Source organism: Chelonia mydas, chromosome 20 (genome assembly GCF_015237465.2).
Source record: "Chelonia mydas isolate rCheMyd1 chromosome 20, rCheMyd1.pri.v2, whole genome shotgun sequence".
In the NCBI taxonomy this organism is placed as follows: Eukaryota; Metazoa; Chordata; order Testudines; family Cheloniidae; genus Chelonia; species Chelonia mydas.
In genome coordinates, this window is record NC_051260.2 from 8,534,748 (window position 1) to 8,551,077 (window position 16,330).

At 52.8% G+C, this 16,330-nt stretch overlaps 1 protein-coding gene across 1 annotated transcript in view; it reads left to right on the top strand.

Moving 5' to 3' along the window:
• The first annotated feature begins 516 nt into the window (after positions 1-516).
• Positions 517-16,330, top strand: part of NEUROD4 (neuronal differentiation 4) — a 29,234-nt gene continuing 13,420 nt past the window's right edge. The window contains exon 1 of the mRNA XM_043532787.1: positions 517-648. The gene's annotated coding sequence lies outside the window, so the exon portion shown is untranslated. The remainder of the gene's footprint in view (positions 649-16,330) is intronic.

The following is a 16,330-nucleotide window of genomic DNA, read 5'->3' on the forward strand; positions in this document are numbered from 1 at the left end:
CAAAAGTGACTCAGGCATTTAGGAGCTGGAGTCAGTGGGAAAATCAGTGGCACTTCGGGGCTTGTGAAGATGGTCCCTAGCCTGCTCTGAGGATGCTGGTAGCTGCTAGGAGCCCCAGGCCGGGGCCAGGCGCCGGGTGCCCGGTGCTGTACTAACCCGGCGCATTCTGCCTCCCACGGTGCAACGCCCCGCCTTGGAAAGTCACCGGAGCGCGGCCGCGCCGTGCCCGGGCGGGGCTGCGAGGAGCGCTCGGAGGGGCCGGCCTGCCCGCCAGGAGGAGCCAGCCCCAGGTTACGGCCCCTCGGAAAGGGGAGGAGTCGCCCCGGCGGCGCAGTGGTGCAGAAATTGCACCCGGGGAAGCTTTCAAAACGGCCGCGGCCCGGGCGCCTGGAGCAGAGCCGCGGAGCTGCCCGAGGGGAGCGTGGTCCTGCACGTGGCCGAGGAGCAGCCCAGCCTGGCGGGCTCTGCTCCCGGACCGCTCGGGCCGGGCGGGGCAGGCTGGGCCGGGCGCGTCGGGGAAGCCCCGAGGCCGGCGGGGCGGGAGGAGCTGGCCGGAGCCCTGGTGCTGAACCCGCGGCTCGGGCGGAGCGCACGGCGCTGGCTCGCTGACGGCGGCACCGTCGGGGACTCGCCCGGCGCCGGCGGCAGGTAAGGCTGCGCCCTCGCGGCTCCCCGCGGGCGGGACCGGCCCCGAGCCCGGCCCGCGCCTGCCAGACGGGCGGGACAACCCGAGCGGGGCAAAGGGGGCGACCGCGGCGAGCTGGGACCTCCCCGGGGCGGGCTGCGGCCGGTCCCACCCCTCTCAAGCCGCCAGCGACGGGACCCAGCCCGGCGGAGGCGGCCGCAGGAGCCGGGGCTGCGCCGCCAGACGGGGTGAGCGGGCAGCGGGCTCTCCGGGGCCCCGGCAAGGGCAGGCGGGCACTGCCCGCACCCCGGGCTCGGCGGGGGCCTGCCCCTTGTGCACGGACAGCGGAGACGGCCGGAGCGGAGAAGCCGGCTTGGATAGTACCGGGCTGCCTGCTGGCACATCCCACCGGTCTTCAGCAGGGAAGCAGCCGGGGGTTGAGCCCCGAGCCCCGCTTGTCCCCTGGGGACGCTGGGCACGGGGGGCTGCCCCTCTGCGGAGATGGGCAGACCCAGCTCAGCCCGTTCACCTTAGAGCTCGGCTCCCCTTTCCAAGGGACCGGCCGGGAAAGCTGAAGTTCAGATTGCGGACTGGGAGCCCTGCCCCTGGCCCCCCCCGGGGAGCGGCATGTGCCGGGTGAGTTGCGTCTCCAAAGCGGACCCCTGGCTTTCGGAATAACAGATGCTCTCGGCGAGGTGCTCTGGCGCAAGGCCCAAAGTGGGGCGGCGTCTCGGGACCATTTGGCCACTAAACTCAAGCGATGACCCGCGCCGGAAAGCCTGGGGCTGTTTGTGAGCAGAAAGCAGGGGTGCGACCCTACCAATTAATTATTCCTCCCAAACCGCCCCCCCAGCTCCAGGCCGGTGGTGAGAAACCGCTAGTCCCCAACAGCTGCGGAGCCCTCGGGACACAGGGGCACGTTAGCATTAGAATCCGGTCAGCGGCGGGCAGGGTGATTTGCGGGAGGGTTGCGGTGCTTAGCCAGCCGAGGCTGGAGCGATGGACCTCTGGAGCGACAGGAGCAGAGAGTAGCTGTTCCCAGCTGTGCACTGCACGGGGCTCCTGCTTCTACCAACAATCCCTTAAATGCTTGCCAGGGGGTGAAAGTCGGTGGCTTGGAAATTCTTCCACTCCCACTTCAGACTGGCCGAGCCACCGGCAGATGGAAGTTCCCACTGCGGTTTGTAAAGCAGTGTCGCATGGCAAACCCGCTGCAGGAAGCAAAGCCCGAAACAGATGCATGAATAAGGCATTTCCCCAACATCTCAGCTCTGCCTTTTGTTGGGGCTGCACTGCCGGAAATATTTTCCTGCCATTCGCATATTGGGTTGTCCCACCATTATCCTGCCGTTGGCATATTTTGCTAAGGGAGCTTGGGAGGGGACAGAACCTGTTACAGTCCCCAGATCAGGAGATTCTTTCTTTCTTTCTTTCTTTCTTTCTTTCTTTCTTTCTTTCTTTCTTTCTTTCTTTCTTTCTTTCTTTCTTTCTTTCTTTGTCTCATGTTCCAAGCATTATAGAATTTTAAAAGCTCCAAGTTGTTAACATCACTTCAAAAGTGAATTCCCACCAACCGTGCCCAGTGTAACCTGCCAAGAGCGCCCAGTGTGTTAAGGCACCACATTACCTGTCCTAGTTAAACAGGCCTCTGTGTACTCCAACACAACCCCACCTCCGTCAACTCCCCAAGTCCCTCCCACTTCTGAGAAGTTTGCTAAGTAATAAATAACTACCCCAGTGAGCAAATGAGGGGTAAACAGTGCTGTGGCAGCAGAAATGAACTAGGCAGGAGCTAGCACAGATGCTAGCAAGGGACGTTCAGGGTTAATAGCAAACCATGACATTTGTGGGGCTTGAAAGTGCGCAGGAATCGGGTGAGGAATCTCTGGACCATCACTGGCAAAGACATCGTGCAGCTGAGCTCTGTCCACTGGCTGATGGGAGCATTTGGGGGAATGTATTTCCCTGACCACATCCATCAGCAAAGAATTGCAGAGGCTGCCTTCGGGTCGGCCCACTGCCCAGCTATCCGGCTGTCACTTGGCTGGTTTGAAGTTCTGGTGCCTATGCACTTTTCATCCAAAAGCACTGAATTAACGAGCTGGTAGCCACTGAGATGCACCCACCTCTGGGGCGGAGTACAGTGTCTCCTTAACAGATCACAGCAACACTATACAAGGGCTTAGGGAGGAAGTAAAGCAGAATGCCGTGTGCAGTTGGAGCTGTGGGAGGGATTTAGGTGAGGAGAATGTAATTACCTAGCTTGGGATTTAATCAGGACACTAGAGTTAACCCCCCTGCTCTTGCAAAACACACCACAGGGTCGCTGCCTCTCCTTCTGCAGTACAGCGTCCCCTAGCCCTATGGTGAGAGGAAAGGCCCACCTATTGGATTCCCAGCAGAGCCTGAAATCCTGCAAGTTCTCCTGCCCAGGGTGGGGGCTCTAACTCCAGACTCAAGCCATGTCATCCGCCTTGATCTAGTGACATTTCAGTACAAGGTATGGGCCAAACTACGTCAGCTCTCAATGGGATCTCAGCACTCGGGTGTTGGGGACAACAGAACAGAACCAAACCTTAGGTCCTGTGTGCACTGCATGGTCCCTGCTCCCTGTGACAAATTCCCCCCCCCCCCCCCCCCCCCCCCCCCCCCCAGCCACATGGAGTTGGCCTGAGTAAAGTGTGAGTACCTGGGTAATTATCTGTGCTTTAGGGGGAGGGAAGGGAGAGACTGTGTGTCTGAGGGGCGGGTGTTTAACACAAACCCTACCACCACAAGGGAAGAGAGAATATTTCTGGGCAGGGATCTCCCTGAAGAGAGAGGAGTCAGGGCTGGCTCATGCTCTGATTCATCCCAGATTTTTAAGGGCAAGGGGGGCACTGCTGCAGGGAAGTTGATCAGAGCCAGTCTCAGGTGCCTGCGTAGGGAAATGTCGGACCCTCAGGGGCAGTGGAAGTTACTGTAGCCCCTGCTCCTGTCCCCACTGCACCATGCTGGTAAGTGGTGCTGCCCCAGAATATCCCCTGCGATGTGACGCACCCTAGAGAACTGCTGGCCCCCGGTGACATGTAGAGGGCTGCAACGTGGGAGAGATTAGAAAGGTTTGAAATTTGGGCATGTTCACGGGGAGAGGGATCATTATCCCACCAAAGCAGCAGTCAGAGCTTGCCCTAGCACTTCAATAGCGTTTCCTACAACAGCCCTCTCCTAGGGCCTTGGTTCTCTGGGCCTGTCTCCGCTGCCGCTGGACGTGAGCCTCCCAGCCTGGGTAGACAGACACGCCAGCTCTGCCTGCACTAGCAACCTGAAAATAGCAGGGCGAGTCACCTGAGTTCAAGCCCCTCCAACCCCCTGGGCCCAATCTTGGGCTGCTAGCCCATGCTGCCACATCTGGGGAGCTATTTTTAGCACTAGTGCATGTCTGTCTACTCAAGCTGGGAGGCACACTCCCACCTGCAGTGTGAACATCCCTTCAGGATGAGTTCTCTCTGCTTGAGCTAAAGGAGCAGCTTCTCTAGCTGGCCGCCACGGTAGGCTTTTAATCTCATAGACTGACTAGTCTTTAGAGGGGGGACAAAGACCTGGACTCAGCCAGGGCAGGTCATACACATCATTTGCATCATGAAGTAGTAACACAGAACCTTAAGAGTCTGTGCCCAATGGCATTCTACTTTTCCTTGTCATAGGTTTTGGGTCTCTTGGTTTATCAACTCAGGTACCAACCCAGCCTTCACCCTCAGAGTCTCTGAATATGCTGACCCCTGGGATCGCTGGAACTGACTCTGCAGCTTGGGGGTTCCCTAGATCCCATCCTTTCTCAAGCAATTCACAGATTTCTTCTGGTTTCACTGTTATTTGTATGCTGGTGGCACATCAAAATCAGGGCCCCGTTGTGCTGGGCACACCCACTTCCTGCTCCTGAGGTCAGGGACTCTGTCATACCAGGAGCTGCACAGAACTCCCTCTGCCCTTGACTGGGTACAAAGATGTGGCTGTCTCCCATCCCTTTAACCGACCACACCCACGGTGGCTCTGAGTGCTGCTAGACCACGGGCTTGTCTGGATCCGGAGCCCGGATCAGAGGCTTGGGGTCGCTTGCAGGGGTTGGACAGGGATAATGCTCAGCCCAGTTTTACACAGAGTTACAATGAGTTAAAAGCCACAGAGTAGCCAGGTTTGCTGTGTGTGAGGGAGGGGGAGCCAGGAGGCCAGGCAGAGTGAGGTGGAGGAGCTGGAGCTGACGAGGAAGCTCGTCAGCAGCAGTACTGTTGCGGGAGGGGTTACGCAGAAGTCAGGGTCTGCCTGCCTTCTCCTAGGTGTAAGAGCAGGAGTGATGCCAGTGAAGGCACATGGAACAGTGCGAGGGCCAACCAGCCTTGTCCAAACTGCTGGCACATGGGTAGCGATCGCCAGCAGCCTGACATCCAGCCTGGACCGACTCCCACACAGCGCTTGGCATGCGGGCAGTAAGAGCTGCTGCCAGGGCATCCTGCAGGGCTGGCCTGAGGGCTATGCTAAGGATGCTGTAAGTCCCATGCTGGGGGAGGGGGCAGTGGGAGCGGAAAGCAGGGTGGGGTTGGGCCCTGGAAAGGATATGGGGGCAGGATGCTGTCTGGGAGGCTGGGGTTCTTCTGCCACTTCCCTGTCTCAGGGAATGAGGGGCAAGTTGAACGCAATTCATTTGAGAGCGGCCATGAGATTTGCATGATGGGGACAGGAGCTCAGAGCGCACACAGGACTAGCTTGCCCGGGCACTGCTTCCAGGGGGCTCTGAGATTTCCCCTCGGGCAAGAATAAGTCTCTCTCCCGCTGCTCTACCTAGTGACTCCCCTGCTCAGAGGCGACAATGTCCAGGCCTCATTCAGGAGCTAGCCTGTGACTGTGGGATGGTGCCAAGCGAAGCCTGGGCCAGGCTCCACACTGCAACACTCCCAGGGTGGGCACAATTCATGCCAGGCTGCGCCAGCATAGTCACGCACCCCAGGACATCACCCTGCTGGTCTGCTAGCGTTTCACACCCCTGTGCCCTGGTGCGACTGTGGGAGGGGCAGTGGTGAACTGGGCCTCGTGGGTGCCATTTGTCCCCATGCAACACAAGGTCTATGAGCCATTTAAGAGTCTCCTATAGACTCTGGGCCAGATCCTCTGAGAGGGCCCGATCCTGCTTCCACTGGAGTCAATGCAGTGACTTGAATGGTGCTGGATCTGGCTGCTGGGGTCGGTGAGTTTAGCTCCATTGACATCAAGAGAGTGACTGATTTACACAAGCCAGGTTCTAGGCCCTCGCTCCACCCCACCTGCACTTTCTTTTCAGGTCCTTTTCCAACCCTTTTGCCTCAGTTTCCCAAGGACCATTACTAAATAGGGTCACAGCCAAGCCATTGCCATAGTACTTGCCAGTTGTGATATCAGGTGGGGAGCTGGGTCTGAGCAGTAACCGCTCACTGAAACCTTTATTATTGCCACGTGTGTGTAAATCTGTGTGTGTACGTGTGTGCCGGGTTGTGTGTCTGAATATGCATGTGTGTGTACATGCATGTCTGTGTATGTGTGCACACATATATAGGTGTGTGTGTGTGTGTGTTCGTGTTTACATGCTGTCATAAACATAAAGGGAAGGGTAACCACCTTTCTGTACACCGTGCTATAAAATCCCTCCTGGCCAGAGGCAACATCCTGTTACCTGTAAAGGGTTAAGAAGCTCAGCTAACCTGGCTGGCACCTGAACCAAAGGACCAATAAGGGAACAAGATACTTTCAAATCTGGGGGGGGGGGGGGGAAGGCTTTTGTTTGTGCTCTTTGTTTAAGTGTTTGTTCTCTCTTGGGACTGAGGGAGGCCAGACAGAAATCCATCTTCTCCAACCCATCCTAATCCAAGTCTCCAATATTGCAACCAGTATAGGTAAGCCAGGCAAGGCGGATTAGTTTATCTTTTGTTTTATGTGAATTTTCCCTGTGTTAAGAGGGAGGTTTATTCATGTTTTCTGTAACTTTAAGGTTTTGCCCAGAGGGGGATCCTCTGTGTTTTGAATCTGAATACCCTGTAAAGTATTTTCCATCCTGATTTTACAGAGGTGATTCTTTTACCTTTTCTTTAATTAAAATTCTTCTTTTAAGAACCTGATTGCTTTTTCCTTGTTCTTAAGATCCAAGGGTTTGGGTCTGTGTTCACCTGTACAAATTGGTGAGGATTCTTATCAAGCCTTCCCCAGGAAAGGGGGTGTAGGGCTTGGGGGGATATTTTGGGGGAAGATGTCTCCAAGTGGTCTCTTTCCCTGTTCTTTGTTTAAAATGCTTGGTGGTGGCAGTATGCTGTTCAAGGACAAGGCAAAGTTTGTACTTTGGGGAAGTTTTTAACCTAAGCTGGTAAGAATAAGCTTAGGGGGTCTTTCATGCAGGTCCCCACATCTGTACCCTAGAGTTCAGAGTGGGGAAGGAACCCTGACATGATGACAGAGTGGTGGGATCATTTTGAACCAAAAGCACAGACCTGAAGAGGTTTTTTTTAAGCTGAGAGCAGCTAGAGGGTTTTTTGTCTATTTGCCTGGAGACAGAGGTGTTAGTTTTTTTACAAAGGGTTTTTTCTTTTTGAGCTGGAGTTTTCTCTACCTAAAGGCAGGGTAGTTAACCTCCTGCAGGGAAATTCACAAGTTTTTTTTTTCTTTCCTAACTCTTGGGTATAGCTAGAGTTAAGCACAAGAAAGCAGGAAAATGACTACCAGTGAAGCAGCTAATAAACTAGAGCTGGCCAGATTCGAAGCTGAAGAGAAACAAAAAGAGCATGATAGACAGATAGCCTTAAGGTGCTTGGAGATGGAGGTAGAAAAAGCCAGGGTGGAGGCAGAGGAAGCTTCCCACAAGAGAGCTATGGAGGAGAAAGAAAAAGAGAGGAAGCATGCACTGGAGATGGAGAAGGCAAAGGCTCAGCAGAATAGAAATCCTTCTCCAGGAACCGCTTCCCATCCCAGAAAGTTCCCCACCTACAAGGCAGGCGATGATAACGAGGCCTTCTTAGAAAACTTCAAAAGAGCCTGCCTTGGGTACAGCATCTCTACAGACCAGTACATGATAGAGCTGAGGCCGCAGCTCAGTGGACCCTTAGCGGAGGTGGTGGCTGAAATGCCTAAGGAACACAGGAACAGTTACGAACTTTTAAAAATCCAGGCGAGAGTCAGAAAGGGGCTAACACCCAAGCATTCCCATCGGCAGTTCAGAGCCCTAAGGTGGAAACCAGATGTGTTATTTACCCGACATGCCTACCACATTGTGAAACATTGGGATGCCTGGATATCAGGAGCAAGTGTTAAATCTCCGGAAGAGTTGCCCTTCCTAATGCAAACGGAGCAGTTCTTAGAGGGTGTTTCTGAGGAAATAGAAAGATACATCCTAGATGGGAAGCCCAAAACTGTAATCGAGGTGGGGGAGATTGGAGCCAAATGGGTGGAGGTGGCAGAAAAGAAAAAAAACTAGTCACAGTTGGGGCGAATATCAGAAGGGGCAACCCGAAACAAAAGCCTATCACCGGGGGCAACCCAAGGCCCCACCTACATCCCAAGGAAAACCCAGACACCTTATCGTCCCACCACACCATTCTCCAGCAACCCACCTCGCCCCAGTGACCCAACAGATTACAGCTCATTGCACTGGGGTCACACCAAAGGTCCTCAGGCCCAGATGCCTCCCAGATACCCTTAGAGCGAAGGGAAACTGTGAGTGTGGGAGGGAAGAAGGTTACAGCGTGGAGGGACACTGGAGCACAGGTGTCAGCTATCCATCAATCCTTAGTGGACCCCCACTTAATCAACCCAGAGGCCCAAGTGACGATTCAACCCTTCAAGTTCAACTCTTTCGATTCGCCTATAGCCAAGTTGCCTGTCCAGTACAAGGGCTGGTCAGGAATGTGGACTTTTGCAGTCTATGATGATTATCCCATTCCCATGCTGCTGGGGGAAGACTTGGCCAACCAGGTAAAGCTGGCCAAGATGGTGGGAATGGTCACCCGCAGCCAGACTAAGCAAGCTTCCACGCCTATCCCTGTTCCTGAGCCTTCCACCAGGCCCCCGTCTGTGTTACCAGAGACCCAGAAGGAGGTGGTGGAACCGGATCCCCTGCCAACGACTGCAACGGTCGTAGTGGATCCAGTCCCAGAGACCCAGCCAAAGCCAGTCCCCGAACCGAAACTGGAGAAGCAACCAGCACCAGAACCATTGCCAGCACTGAGTCCAGCGCTTGAAACCCCGTCTACAGCTCCAACACCAGAGGGCACCACCGACCCTGCACTGGCAGCAGCCGATGACCTACACAAGAGGCTCAGCCAGAGCCTGAAATACTCCATAGTGCACCAGCATCAACGGAAACAGCCCCATCCCCTGCATCACTTCCAGAGGGACCAAGCCCAGGTCCACAATCCAGTGAGGAACTGATGTCTCCAGCATCAAGGGAACAGTTCCAGGCTGAACAGGAAGCAGATGAAAGCCTCCAGAGAGCTTGGACGGCGGCACGGAGCAACCCACCGCCTCTCAGCTCTTCTAATCGATCCCGGTTTGTTGTAGACAGAGGACTTTTATACAAGGAAACTCTTTCTGGTGGGCACCAGGAAGACTGGCATCCTCAGAGACAGTTGGTAGTTCCAACTAAGTACCGGGTCAACCTCTTGAGCTTAGCCCACGATCATCCTAGTGGCCGTGCTGGGGTGAACAGAATCAAAGATCATTTGGGGAGGTCATTCCACTGGGAGGGAATGGGCAAGGAGGTTTCTGCCTATGTCCGGTCTTGTGAGGTGTGCCAAAGAGTGGGAAAACCCCACGACCAGGTCAAAGCCCCTTTCCAGCCACTCCCCATCATTGAGGTTCCATTTCAGCGAGTAGCTGTGGATATTCTGGGTCCTTTTCTGAAAAAGACACCCAGACAAAAGTAATACATACTGACTTTCATGGATTTTGCCACCCGATGGCCGGAAGCAGCAGCTCTAAGTAACACGAGGACTAAAAGAGTGTGCCAGGCACTAACGGACATTTTTGCCAGGGTAGGTTGGCCCTCCAACATCCTTACAGATGCAGGAACTAATTTCCTGGCAGGAACTATGGAAAGCCTTTGGGAAGCTCATGGGGTGAATCACTTGGTTGCCACCCCTTACCATCATCAAGCAAATGGCATGGTGGAGAAGTTTAATGGGACTTTGGGGGCCATGATACGTAAATTCGTAAATGAGCACTCCAATGATTGGGACCTAGTGTTGCAGCAGTTGCTCTTTGCCTACAGAGCTGTACCCCATCCCAGTTTAGGGTTTTCCCCATTTGAACTTGTATATGGCCGTGAGGTTAAGGGGCCATTACAGTTGGTGAAGCAGCAATGGGAGGGGCTTACACCTTCTCCAGGAACTAACATTCTGGACTTTGTAACCAACCTACAAAACACCCTCCGAACCTCTTTAGCCCTTGCTAAAGAAAACCTAAAAGATGCTAAAAAAGAGCAAAAAGCCTGGTATGATAAACATGCCAGACAGCGTTCCTTCAAAGTAGGGGACCAGGTCATGGTCTTAAAGGTGCTCCAGGCCCATAAAATGGAAGCACCGTGGGAAGGGCCATTCACGGTCCAGGAGTGCCTGGGAGCTGTTAATTATCTCATAGCATTCCCCACCTCCAACCGAAAGCCTAAGGTGTACCATATTAATTCTTTAAAGCCCTTTTATTCCAGAGAATTAAAGGTTTGTCAGTTTACAGCTCAGGGAGGAGATGACGCTGAGTGGCCTGAAGGTGTCTACTACGAAGGGCAAAGTGCTGGTGGTGTGGAAGAGGTGAACCTCTCCATGACCCTTGGGCGTATGCAGCGACAGCAGATCCAGGAGCTGTGCACTAGCTACGCGCCAACATTCTCAGCCACCCCAGGACTGACTGAACGGGCATACCACTCCATTGACACACGTAATGCTCACCCAATTAAAGTCCAACCTTACTGGGTGTCTCCTCAAGCTAAAACTGCTATAGAACGGAAGATCCAGGATATGTTACAGATGGGTATAATCCGCCGCTCTGGCAGTGCATGGGCATCTCCAGTGGTTCTAATTCCCAAACCAGATGGGGAGATACGTTTTTGCGTCGACTACCGTAACCTAAATGCTGTAACTCGCCCAGACAACTATCCAATACCACACGCAGATGAACTATTAGAGAAACAGGGACAGGCCCAGTTCATCTCTACCTTGGACTTAACCAAGGGGTACTGGCAGGTACCGCTAGATGAATCTGCCAAGGAAAGGTCAGCCTTCACCACCCATGTCGAGCTGTATGAATTTAATGTGCTCCCTTTCGGGCTGCGGAATGCACCTGCCACCTTCCAAAGACTTGTAGATGGTCTCCTAGCGGGATTAGGAGAATATGCAGTCGCCTACCTTGACGATGTGGCCATATTTTTGATTCCTGGGCAGAACACCTGGAACATTTACAAAAAGTCTTCAAGCTGTGATACAGCATGGCCAGAAGGCAGCAGGAGAGTGATATAGGAGAGATATGTAAGTCCGAGGATGAGGAGAAGCCTTATTCCCTGTAGAGGGAAGAAAGGTTTCTATAGATTAATTAAAAGCAGCTGAAGCCAATTAGAGCACCTGAAGTTAGTCACCTGATAAAAACCCCCTGCTTCAATTAGCCAGGGGAAGGAGTTGGAGCAGAGTGCAGTTTGGAGGAGTTGAAGTAGAGGAGAGTTTGGAGAACTGCCATGGCTGGCTAGAAGACCAAGACCCTAGGTAAAGAGACACTTGGCTTGTGCAGAGAGAGAGGGCAGGAAGCCCCACAAGCTGAAGAGCAGGAAAGGGAAGTAGCCCAGGGGAAGGACGCACTAGTTCAAGTGGTTTACCACTATCCCAAGGGCCCCTGGGCTGGGACCCGGAGTAGAGGGTGGGCCCAGGTCTCTCCCTCTCCACTACCCTTCTCTGGGTTACTAGTGGGACAGTAAATACCCTAGTTCAGGGGCAGGAAATTGCGCCCTGAACCCCCCCACAAGAAGAGGAAGGGCGGGACCCATCCTAATTGTACCAGCAATTTGCCACAGAGCGCATAAGGGAGGGAGGACTAACTGTTAAGGCTAAGAAGTATCAAATAGGCCGAAACAGAGTGATTTACCTTGGATACCAGGTGGGTCAAGGAACTATCAACCCCCTACAGGCCAAAGTGGATGCTATCCAAAAGTGGCCTGTCCCAAAGTCAAAGAAACAGGTCCAATCCTTGTTAGGCTTGCCGGATATTACAGGCGATTTGTACCGCAATACAGCCAAATCGCCGCCCCACTGACAGACCTAACCAAAAAGAAACAGCCAAATGCCATTCAGTGGACTGAAGAGTGTCAGAAGGCCTTTAACCAGCTTAAAGCGACACTCATGTCTGACCCTGTGCTAAGGGCCCCAGACTTTGACAAACCGTTCCTAGTAACCACAGATGCGTCCGAGCGTGGTGTGGGAGCAGACTTAATGCAGGAAGGACCGAATCAAGAGTTCCATCCTGTCGTGTTTCTCAGCAAGAAGCTGTTTGAGAGGGAAAGCAACTGGTCAATCAGTGAAAAGGAATGTTACGCCATTGTCTACGCTCTGGAAAAGCTACGCCCATACGTTTGGGGACGGCGTTTCCACCTGCAAACCGACCATACTGCTCTTCGGTGGCTTCATACCGCCACGGGAAATAACAAAAAACGTATTCGGTGGAGTTTAGCTCTCCAAGATTTTGATTTTGACATCCAACACATCTCAGGAGCTTCTAACAAAGTGGCTGATGCACTCTCCTGTGAAAGTTTCCCAGAATCAACTGGTCCAAATCGTCTTTAAGATGTGGAAAATATTGTTAGTCTTTATACAGTTAGTAGTATATTTAGAGATGCATGTGTCTTATTAACTCTGTTTTCTCCTAGAGCTCCAGGAAGAAATCACAGCCAGTGTTTCACCCTATCTGTGATTTGGGGGGCGTGTCATAAATATAAAGGGAAGGGTAACCACCTTTCTGTATACAGTGCTATAAAATCCCTCCTGGCCAGAGGCAACATCCTGTTACCTGTAAAGGGTTAAGAAGCTCAGCTAACCTGGCTGGCACCTGACCCAAAGGACTACTAAGGGAACAAGATACTTTCAAATCTTGCAGGGGGCGGAGTGGGGGGGGGCTTTTGTTTATGCTTTTTGTTTATTTGGTTGTTCTCTCTTGGGACTGAGGGAGGCCAGACAGAAATCCATCTTCTCCAACCCATCCTAATCCAAGTCTCCAATATTGCAACCAGTATAGGTAAGCCAGGCAAGGTGCATATCTGTGTCTGTGCGTAGGTCCATATGTGTATGTGTGGGTGTGCGCATGCATGGGATGGCTGTTGTAGATAAAACCCCAGCTCCTTTCTGGACATGCACATCTCATGTTGTTACAGCAGCAGCTCAGACTGTAATGGTCAGAGCATGGGAAGTGCAAACCCTCCACTCCTATCTGTGCTCTGGCTGCATTTCCAGCAGCTGGTGTCGGATTTGTCGGAGGTGCTGAGCACAGCCAGCCGTGGAGCTGCTGGGCCCTGGCACCAGTGGGAATGGTCTCCGAATTGGGCTGTGGCTGCTTGAAGGGTCCTTCTGCAGGGCAGCTTGCCGGATGGTTTATGAGGGGTTGGGATCATAAAACTACAAAAAGGCTGAGGAGGGACCTGAAGCTAAGTTTATCTTCTTGTCTGACACTGATTCTGATCTCCCTCACCTGGGTGTGACTGCATTGCGGCCAGGGGAGTCGCACTGGTGTAAAACCTGGTGTGAATGGGGAGGGAGCTGGGCCCTACAAGTCTCTCTGGTTGTGTACCTTTCAAGCTGCAGCTTTGGCCTGACAGCCAGGCCCCAGGTGACCCCCACCATCCCTGAGATCCTGGTCTTGGTCATGTGGGTCCTGGTGACTCCGCTCTCAATAGGCTTGGCCCTTTGCCAGGGCAGTGTGTGCCACTGTGGTGTGCAGTGCCCTCCCCAGGCTCTGTAAGCATGGGTACTGTGATAGGGGACCGTCAAAGGGTCAGCGTGGGAACTGGCTGCAGTAAGCCCCAATAGGATTAGGGTACCTTGGTGAATGAGGCCTAGTACATGGGTCCAGGATCTCCAGGGCAGTTCAGTGACTGGTCTGGAACTGAGGGATCCAGTAACCAGGGACTCTCTTTTCTGCTTCTTGGCTCTTGAAAACCTGCCCCAGATCCCCACCACAGAGCAGGCCTGGCTCCAGGGAACCCCCTCTGATGCCCATGTTCCTTCTGCCCCAGCTGTGTGGGGGATGGCTGAGCTCCCTGATTGCTCCAGGCTTCGGCTCCCCAGCCCCATAACAGCTTAAAGGGAGGGGGCAGCAGGAGCCAACAGGGCAGTTTCTGAGTCTCTGACACAGAACTGGCGAGGTGGGCCCCAGAGGGCAATGAAGGGAGCAAACCCACCTGTGAGGGCAGCACCCATCACTGGAACAGCAACAGGGCTACAGGCTAGCTACTGTGGCTAGTAGGCCACACTTGGCCCAGAAACCCCAGCACAGAGGTCAGGAGTGGGGGAGGAGGGCAGATGAGATGTCCCATTTCCAGACTGAAATGGGTTTGGTTCTGATCCAGTTGAAGAGATGGAGGAGGGTTGAAGGAATCCACAGGCCAGATCCTGGCACTGTTGTGGCCTCTTTGGCAACAGACCAGTGAGGTGTGTGTGAGCAGAACACATGCATGCACCAGTGCAAATCGAAGCTGCCAGCTGCCTATTCCTCTGGAAAGTGCCCTGTGATATTTAGTGACCATGGATGCTGGGAGCATGGCTTTGTATTGGTCCCGAAAGATGGTGCTTGCAGCAGCACAGTGCCCCCTAGTGCCTCACTGGGGCACTGGGCATGGATTTGTAGATTCCAAGGCCAGAAGGGCCTGACCTGGTGTATAGCACAGGCCAGAGAGACCTGTCCCGAGTAACTCCTAGAGCAGAGCTTTTAGAAAAACTTCCAATCTGAACTCAAAAATTGTCAGTGATGGAAGATCCACCTGGGTAAGTTTTTCCAGTGGTTAATTACACTCAATGTTAAATATTTATGCCTTATTTTCAGTCTGAATTTGTCTAGCATCAACTTCCAGCCATTGAATCATGTTAGACCTTTCTCTGCTAGACTGAAGAGCCCGTTATTAAATATTTGTTCCCCATGTAGGTACTTTTAGTCTCTGACCAAGTCACCCCTTGACCTTCTCTTTCTTAAGCTAAATAGACTGAGCTCCTGGAGTATGTCAGTATAAGGCAGGTTTTCTAATCTTTAATCATTCTCATGGTTCTTCTCTGAATCCTCTTCAGTTTATCAACATTCTTTGTGAATTGTGGGCACAGCATTCCAGCGGCACTTGTACCAGGGCCATATACAGATGTGCTCTGCTCATACATGAAATTCCCCTGTTTATTCATCGCAGGATCACATTAGCTCTTTCAGCCACAGTGTACATTGGGAGCTCATGTTCAGCTGATTATCCACCACAACCCCTAAATCTTTTTTCAGAGTCTCTGCTTCCCAGGATAGAGCCCCTGCCCCCATCCTGTAAGCAGGGCCTACATTCTTTGTTCCTAGCTGTGTACATTCAGTTAGCTGTATTCAAATATATATTGTTTGCTTGCGCCCAGTTTATCAAACAATCTAGATTGCTCTGAATCAGTGACCTGTCCTCTTCATTGTTAACCACTCCTCCAATTTTTGTGCCATTTGCAAACTTTATCATCGATGATTTTATGTTTTCTTCCAAGTCATTGATAAAGATGTTAAACAGCGTAGAGCCAAGAGCCAATCCCTGCGGGACCCCACTGGAAACAGGCCTATGTGATGACGATTTCCCATGTACAGTTACATTTTGAGACCTATCAGTTAGCCAGCTTTTAATCCATTTAATGTGTGCCATGTACATTCTATATTGTTCTAGTTCTTTAATCAAAATGTCTGCAGCACCAAGTCAAATGCCTTACAGAAGCCTAAGTATATTTTACATCAACACTGTTACCTTTATCAACCAAACTTGCAATCTCATCAAAAAAAGCTATCAAGTTAGTTTTCCAGGATCTATTTTCCATAAACCCATTTTGACTGACATTAATGACATCACCCTCCTTTAGTTCATTATTAATCCAGTCCCATATCACCCACTCCGTTATCCTGCCCAGGATCGATGTTGGGCTGACAGGCCTATAATTCCCTGTGCCATCCCATTTACCCTTTTTTAAAACTGGCACAGCATTAGCTTTCTTCCAGTCTTCTGGAACTTCCCCAGTGCTCGCAGGCTCCCGTCCCTGGCTTGCCACTGCTCCCCCCTGTGACCTTTCTCACATCACTTAGACTCTCTGGCCCTTTGTTCCCCATCGGCTCTGTCTCACAGGTGGTTCAAGGATCAATACAGTAAAGACTGTGAAGTGCCTAGACCCCAGGGCGGTGGGGGACAGAGGACCAGCACCCTTGCTATGGAAGTATTGTGTACACCTCTGCCCCTGCATAAACTTGTGCACGGTGGGGATTGGGAGAGAGGTGAGAGTAGGACACAGGATTGGGACCAGGAGGAGCAGGTGGGAACCTTGGGGTGTCTCCTTTCCAGCCTGGAGCTGCCTATGTTGCCCTCCCCTCCTCAGTACCTCCCTCCCTGCCCCTCAGACCACCTGCCAGGCAGTATAGGGTGGGAGATATATAGTACCTAGGCCTGAATCCCCCAGGAAGACTAGCTTG